We start from the raw sequence: 7188 nt of genomic DNA, 5'->3' as shown, positions 1-7188 counted from the left end.
TTTCCATGTGGAACAGTTCGTCAGTCTTTCCTCAACTTTCTTGTCCTTGACACGTTTGAAGATTGCAGGGCAACTGTTTTGTGACATGTTCCTCCATGTGGGTTTAATTGAGGTTTCCTCATGATTCTATTCAGGTTTTTGGCAGGAAAATGAAACACCAACAATGGAATGTTCTCACTGACATCTGGCCAGGTGACAAGGGACTGTGATTTGTCCCCTCGCAGTCCATTCTGAAGGAGATCAGCCCTGGGATTTCTTTGGAAGGAATGATGCTAAAGCTGAAACTCCAGTACTTTCGCCACCTCATGCGAAGAGTTGACTCATTGGAAAAGACTCTGATGCTGGGAGGGATTGGGGGCAGGAGGAGAAGGGGACGACAGAGGATGAGATGGCTGGATGGCATCACTGACTCGATGGACGTGAGTCTGAGTGAACTCCAGGAGTTGGTGATGGACAGGGATGCCTGGCGTGCTGCGATTCATGGGGTCGCAAATAGTCAGACACGACTGAGCGACTGAACTGAACTGAACTGATGGTGTTCACTCTGCACGCTTGATTCAGGTGGCATCTGCTGGGCTTCACATCTGTATAGTTACTCTTTTTTCCTTTTTATTATGTATTTTGTAGAGAGGCACTTTGAAGTTAGGTAAATATCAGATTCCTCACCAGACTTTTCTTTCTTTAAAAAATTTTTTTCATTGAGGTATAGTTAATGTACAATATTTCATGTTTCAGGTGTAAAACACAGTGTTTCAGAATTTTTAAAGATTATACTCCATTTACAATTATTATAAAATATTGGCTACAGCCCTTGTGCTGTACAATATATCCTTGTACCTTATTTATTTTATGCACAGTAGTTTGTACAGATAAAGACTTTCAATTTATTTTTCTCTTGTATTGAACAGGTTATAATCTATTGCTTTATTTTCAACTGAGATGTAATTCACATACCATTAAAATCACCCTACAAAAACAGATAATAAATGAAACCTGGCATATCTATACAGTGGATTATTGAGCTGTGTATAAAAGAATGAAGTAATGATACATGCCTCAACATGGATGAACCTGGGGGAAAAACTAATGAAAGAAGCCAGTCAAAATATCATACAATTACATGAATTTTCCAGAAGAGGCAAATCCATAGAGACAGAAAGTAGATTAGTAGGTGCCTAGGGCTGGGGTGGGTGGGGAGGATTTCCAAGAAAGCTTCATTTGGTGCCTTTCTTCACCTTCAGTTCTCTGCTTTGGAACAGTCCCCGTATCAACCTCCCTTGGTTTCTTCATCTTACTTATAACCTGTTTCTACTGGACTATAAAGAAAGCTGAGCACTGAAGAATTGATGCTTTTGAACTGTGGTGTTGGAGAAGACTCTTGAGAGTCTCTTGGACTGCAAGGAGATCCAACCAGTCCATCCAAAGGAAATCAGTCCTGAATGTTCATTGGAAGGACTGATGTTGAAGCTGAAACTCCAATACTTTGGGCACCTGATGCAAAGAGCTGACTCATTTGAAAAGACCCTGATGCTGGGAAAGATTGAAGGTGGGAGGAGAAGGGGACGGCAGAGGATGAGATGGTTGGATGGGATCACCGACTCAGTGGACATGAGTTTGAGTAAACTCTGGGATTTGGTGATGGACAGGAAGGCCTGGCGTGCTGCAGTCCATGGGGTTGTAAAGAGTCAGACAGGACCGAGTGACTAAACTGAACTGAACTGGTTCTACAACCTACCAAGGGTGTGACCTTGGGCAATTTCTTTCATCTCCCTGTGTCTCAGTTTCTTCACCTGTACAATGAGGATATGATAGCACCATTAGGAAGGCTACACTTCAACTTCATGAGAATGGCTGGTTCTGATGAGAGGGCAATACACCCAGTGTGTAGAAGGGAGGCTGGAGCAAAACAGGAGCTCAATAAATATTTGCGGAATTAATAAAAACATGACATTAACAAACCAATCTTGAGCTGGTACCATGGTTCAGAAGTAGAATGTTGAGAACATTCACAAATGTTGAGAACATTCACTTCAACTCTCTGAGAATAACATCGGTAGGAAACTCTCTGCTTTGAACTGGACAGTGAACACTTGGTTCTTCTAAATGCACCTAAAGATCTGGGACTGATGCTAGACCCCCAGGGAGAAAAATAAATCAATTTCTTTTCCTTTTTCCAGTCTGCTCTTCTTAGATTTTGGTTTGGAAAGCAGATAAGAAATTGAGTGTGGATGGTGACGGGGAGAGTTGGAGTGAGAGTCAAGATGGATTTTTACAGGCAAGTACAGCAAGCTGCCAATCTTTGACTTCCAAGGATTTCAGAGGACTTGCTCGTTCTTGGTCAAGGTTGTTAAGATTTCCACATCTACCCAGATCTTATCCATGGCAAATCACTTCAGGGAATTAAGATGTGAAGGCAGCCTGGGTTGGGCTAATACACATATAGGGAGGCCTAAGCCCCTGGGGGCACCATACGCAGTGCAGGGAGACACACAGCGCTCCCAGAACACAGTCTGGTGCACCAGGACTGAGGCAAGTAGACACACGTCAATGCAGATAGTATCTGTAGGTGCAGAGAACCAAACAGGGTTGCTAAAGGAAGCAGCATTTCCAGGGAAGTTTTACTGCCTTGGGAACACTGCTCAAGACCTTCTGAAAGCAGATGTGTTTCTTTAAGGATTGCCTTTGCTCTTGGTATCATTTATTTATTTGGCTGTGCTGGATCTTAGTTGCGGCATACAGGATCTAGCTCCCTGACCAGGGATGGAACCCAGGGCCCCCTATATTGGGAACACGGAGTCTAAGCCACTGAAGCACTAGGTAAGCCCCTCTTGGTATCATTTTACCATGTCTTTTATTCAAACTGTATTTCCCTCTCAAACTGAAAAGAGTGACAGTGCTTACCCCCCTCCTCTAATCATATGTTCAGGTATTTAAAAATCAAGTATTAAAAAAAAACTGTAAGGAACTAAAGCTCACCTGTCATTTTATCCTCCTTCCAGAGATAAAGTGGGGTGTATATACCTCTTGACTGTGACAGATTTCCTGTTGTCCCCAATAGCTCTTGTCCACTTCTTCCACAGAATTTTAGTTGGGCATATGGTTGCTCAGGATAAAATCTGTATTTCTCAGCCTCTTTGCAGGTAGGTATGCCCACAGACTGAACTTTGGCCAATGGGAGGGAAGCAGAATTCCAGAGATGTGATGAAGGGTTAGGATATTTTCCTTTCCTTCCTTCCTTCCTATACATTTATCCATCCATCTATCTAGAGATATTTTATAGAGATATAGATAGAGAGACAGAGGAAGACTTGGAGAGAGATAGAGATTATCAGAAATTGGTTCATGTAATCATGTGTGGTAAGTCCAAAATCTATAGAGCCAATGTCCTAGTTGGAGTCTGAAGGCTGGAAGTTGTTTTGGAATCGGGAGGATTCCAGTTCCAGTTCAATAAATGCCCGAGGCAGGAAGAATTCTCTCTTACTAAGAATTCACCATACTAAGATGTGGTATGGTGCTGAGTCATGTCTTTGCAGCCTCATGGACTGTAGCCCTCCTCTGTCCGTGGAATTTTCCAGGTAAGGATTCTGGAGTGGGGTTGCCATTTCCTACCCGAGAGGATCTTCCCAACCCAGGGATGGAACCCACGTCTCCAGTTCTTACCACTAACTAGCTCCACCTTAAACAGGGAAGGGTCAGATCAGATCAGATCAGATCAGTCGCTCAGTCATGTCAGACTCTTTTCGACCTCATGAATCGCAGCACGCCAGGCCTCCCTGTCCATCACCAACTCCTGGAGTTCACCCAGACTCACATCCATCAAGTCAGTGATGCCATCCAGCCATCTCATCCTCTGTCATCCCCTTCTCCTCCTGCCCCCAATCCCTCCCAGCAAAGGAGTCTTTTCCAATGAGTCAACTCTTCGCATGAGGTGGCCTAAGTACTGGAGTTTCAGCTTTACAATCATTCCTTCCAAAGAAATCCCAGGGCTGATCTCCTTCAGGATGGACTGGTTGGATCTCCTTGCAGTCCAAGGGCCTCTCAAGAGTCTTCTCCAACACCACAGTTCAAAAGCATCAATTCTTCAGCACTCAGCCTTCTTCAAATTCTAACTCTCACATCCATACATGACCACAGGAAAAAAGGGTCAGTCTTTTGTTTTATTCAGGCCTTCAACTGACTGGATTAGGTTCCTTATGGAGGATAATCTGCTTTACTCAATCAAGTGATTTAAGTGTTAATCTCACCCCAAAACACTCTCACAGAAATACCTAGAATGTTTGATCAAATATCTGGACATTTCCTGGCCCACTCAAGTTGACACATACATTTAATCATTTCACTGACCAATAAACAACTTTCGGGGATTGGATTAGTTGTCCATTTTCAACTCAAAGCAGGAGCTTCCACCTCTTACTAGTTTTAGAAAACCTACAACCCAACATAAACATTGGACAACACTCTTCTCACAAGCTTGAAGCCACACACCTCTGCTGCTTTCTCCTCTGGTTCTCTGAATTTAACCTTCCTTGATGGGCCTAACATCTCACTGACTGCTTCTGGTGAATCCACAGCAGCAAAAAGCACAAAATACCAACTGTTTAATAGTGGAATCTTACCACACATGTTGTCTTATAATCTGCTTTCTTATGGTATCTTAGATATTATTCTGTGTTAGCATAAATGGAGTTACATATTTTTTAATGTCTACAGTTTTCTGCTGGATCATTGAAAAAGCAAGAGAGTTCCAGAAAAACATCTACTTCTCCTTTATTGACTATGCCAAAGCCTTTGACTGTGTGGATCACAATAAACTGTGGAAAATTCTGAAAGAGATGGGAATACCAGACCACCTGACCTGCCTCTTGAGAAACCTATATGCAGGTCAGGAAGCAACAGTTAGAACTGGACATGGAACAACAGACTGGTTCCAAATAGGAAAAGGAGTACGTCAAGGCTGTATATTGTCACCCTGCTTATTTCACTTATATGCAGAGTACATCATGAAAAACGCTGGGCTGGAAGAAGCACAAGCTGGAATCAAGATTGCAGGGAGAAATATCAATAACCTCAGATATGCAGACAACACAACCCTTATGGCAGAAAGTGAAGAGGAACTCAAAAGCCTCTTGATGAAAGTGAAAGAGGACAGTGAAAAACTTGGCTTAAAGCTCAACATTCAGAAAACAAAGATCATGGCATCTGGTCCCATCACTTCATGGGAAATAGATGGGGAAACAGTGGAAACAGTGTCAGACTTTATTTGGGGGGGCTCCAAAATCACTGCAGATGGTGATTGCAGCCATGAAATTAAAAGATGCTTACTCCTTGGAAGGAAAGTTATGACCAACCTAGATAGCATCTTGAAAAGCAGAGACATTACTTTGCCAACAAAACATAGTCAAGGCTATGGTTTTTCCAGTGGTCATGTATGAATGTGAGAGTTGGACTGTGAAGAAACCTGAGCGCCGAAGACTTGATGCTTTTGAACTGTGGTGTTGGAAAAGACTCTTGAGAGGCCCTTGGACTGCAAGGAGATCCAACCAGTCCATTCTAAAGGAGATCAGTCCTGGGTGTTCTTTGGAAGGACTGATGCTAAAGCTGAAACTCCAATACTTTGGCCACCTCATGTGAAGAGTTGACTCATTGGAAAAGACTCTGATGCTGGGAGGGATTGGGAGCAGGAGGAAAAGGGGATGACAAAGGATGAGATGGCTGGATGGCATCACCGACTCGATGGACATGAGTTTGAGTAAACTTCGGGAGTTGGTGATGGACAGGGAGGCCTGGTGTGCTGCGATTCACGGGGTCGCAAAGAGTCAGACATGACTGAGCGACTGAACTGAACTGAACAGTTTTCCTTAGCAAGAATGTACCACAATTGAGTGAACTATTTTGTCACTGTTACACAGTAGGGTCATGTACAAGTTTTTACCTTTATAAATAGCACTCTGATGTACATGATTGTGTATGCTTGTCTGTATATATATGTATATATATATATATTGGCTTATGTATCAAAGTTCAGTTACAAGACAGAAACTATACTAATTATTTTAACACAGAAAATTTAACATAAAGAATTGTTTCAGTTCAGTTCAGTCGCTCAGTCATGTCCGACTCTGTGACCCCATGAATTGCAGCATGCCAGGCCTCCCTGTCCATCACCAACTCCTGGAGTTCACTCAAAGTCATCGAGTCAGTGATGCCATCCAGCCATCTCATCTGCTCTGTCGTCCCCTTTTCCTCCTGCCCCCAATCCCTCCCAACATCAGAGTCTTTTCCAATGAGTCAACTCTTTGCATGAGGTGGCCAAAGTACTGGAGTACTTTGAATTGTTTAAGACCCCCAAATAGCCAAAGAAATCTTGAGAAAGAAGAACAAAGTTGGAGGTATTCTGCTTCCTGGTTTTAAAATTATATTTCAAAGCTATGGTAACCAAACCAGTATGGTATTGATATAAATAAGACACATAGATCAATGGAACCAAATAGAATGCCCAGAAATAAAGCCACAAATATATATGGTTAATGGTTTTATGACAGTGGAGCCAAGAATATACAGTGGGGAAGGGACAGTCTCTTCAATAAATAGTATTGAGAAAACTGAACGACAACAAGCAAAATAATAACACTGGACTACTGTCTCACACCACACACAATATTAACTCAAAATGGATTAAAGGCTTGAATCTAAGACCCTAAACCATAAACCTCTGGAAGAAAACATAGGCCATAAGCTCCCTGACATCAGTGTTGGTGATGATTTTTTAGATTTGACAGTAAAAACAAAAACAGACATGTGGGACTATATCAAACTTAAAAAGCATTTGCACAGGGCTTCCCTGGTGGGTCAGTGGTAAATAATCCGCCTGCCAATTCATGAGAAATGGGTTCAATCCCTGGTCTAGGAAGACCCCACATGCTGGGGAGCAACTAAGCCCCTGTGCCACAAGTACCGACCTTGTGCTCTAGAGTGTGGGAGCCAAGGGCTGCAACTGCTGAAGCCCACATGCCCAGAGGCCCTGCTCCATAGTAAGAGAGCTCATCGGAAGGTGAGAATCCATGTACCACCGCAAAGAGAAGCCCCTGCTCTCCGAAACCAGAGAAAAGCTCTTGCAGCATTGAAGACCCAGTATAGCCAAAAATAAATTTTTTTTAAGTTTTTGCACAGCAAAGAAAACCATCAACA

This window comes from Bos grunniens, chromosome 13, assembly GCF_055505025.1.
Source record: "Bos grunniens cultivar Pamir isolate PY7600 chromosome 13, Bosgru_T2T1.0, whole genome shotgun sequence".
In the NCBI taxonomy this organism is placed as follows: Eukaryota; Metazoa; Chordata; class Mammalia; order Artiodactyla; family Bovidae; genus Bos; species Bos grunniens.
This window is presented reverse-complemented; position numbering follows the sequence as displayed.